The sequence below is a fragment of the Scophthalmus maximus genome, chromosome 4 (assembly GCF_022379125.1).
Source record: "Scophthalmus maximus strain ysfricsl-2021 chromosome 4, ASM2237912v1, whole genome shotgun sequence".
Classification (NCBI taxonomy): Eukaryota; Metazoa; Chordata; class Actinopteri; order Pleuronectiformes; family Scophthalmidae; genus Scophthalmus; species Scophthalmus maximus.
The window spans coordinates 907,501-908,817 of NC_061518.1; the positions used below are offsets into that span (position 1 = coordinate 907,501).

The 1,317-nt window shown below is 44.3% G+C and overlaps 1 long non-coding RNA gene across 1 annotated transcript in view; it reads left to right on the top strand.

The window, feature by feature from the left end:
- Window positions 1-980, top strand: part of LOC118302011 — a 1,478-nt gene extending 498 nt beyond the window's left edge. The window contains exons 1-2 of the long non-coding RNA XR_007030577.1: window positions 1-103; window positions 595-980. The exon at window positions 1-103 is cut by the window's left edge and continues 498 nt beyond it. This is a non-coding gene — a long non-coding RNA (uncharacterized LOC118302011). The remainder of the gene's footprint in view (window positions 104-594) is intronic.
- Window positions 981-1,317: the final 337 nt, after the last annotated feature.

A 1,317-nucleotide genomic window follows, 5' to 3' on the forward strand; every position in this document is an offset into this window, starting at 1 on the left:
GTAACGACCTCCATCGCTCACTGACCTGTAGGCGGAACATGTGAAAGTGACACGTGGCTGAAGTCGCTCAGACATTAATCACTGCCCGCCCCCCCTGCACAATGTCTGTAACATTCTGTGTTTATGTTACATTAGGTTACGTTATGTTACATTGCGTTACGTTACTTTCGTGACGTTACATTACATTGCGTTACTTTACGTTGCGCTACGTTATACGTTACGTTACATCAGTCACTTTACGTTACTTTACATTACGTTAGGTTACATTAGGTTGCATTAAGTTACATCAGTCACTTTACGTTACGTTACATTGCGTTATATCAGTCACGACATGTCACGTTACGTTACATTACGTTAATATGCTACGCTGGGTTGCGTTGCTTTACGTATGATACTTTACGTTATGTTACATTACGCTACTTTACGTTATGTTATGCTATGCTATGCCATGCTATGCCACGTTGCGTTCCGCTTATGTTGCGTTGCATTACTTCACGTTACGCTATGTAATACACTGGGAAAGGTTGAGTTACTTTACGTTGTGTTGCGTTATGTTACACTCATAACGATACGTTACATTTGGTTTTCCTTCAGGGGCTCATGATGGATGATGAGGATCCACAGAGACATTCCTGATTTGTCTAACACAAAGGTCAGAGGTCAAATATGACCCCTGGATTTCATAATGACTGAAATATCATGATGAAACCTCAGTCAGGCTTTTGTTCCATCCGGAAGCAGAACAAAGATCTGATTCCAGATCCTGAGGCGACGTTTGTGCGATCCAGAGTTGTCTCTGATTAAAAATGTTGACTTGTCAGAGGTGATGATGACTGTGATGGTTCGTGTGAACGGAGATCGGCTCCGACCTGACGGACACACGTGACCCTGCAGTGGAAATCAACATATCTTCCATGTTTGATCCTGTTATTAAATATCTGAGCTGTTCCGGTCTCCGGCTGACGCGTCATGTGACGTAACTGACTCCTCAGAGTTTTCATTTACACTCACACTGTAGTTTATTTAGTCTCACTTCCACACACTGATGCCACAGCAACTAATGTGGATCAATCCGCCGATGAAAATAGTCCCAACAGAGACAAACCACTGAGGCTCCGTCCAGACGAGCGTCTTCGCTCCACATCAGAAATAATCTCCCACCTGAGAGCACACGTCACATGAGCAGTCAGGTGTAAACAGGAAGTAGATGTGTCCATCTGCAGCCGGTCGCTTAGCGACAGAGAATAAGTAAAGTCAGAGCAGGGACGACGAGGTGGAACTGTTACTGACAGGAAGTGTTAGCGATGCTTTGCCGGT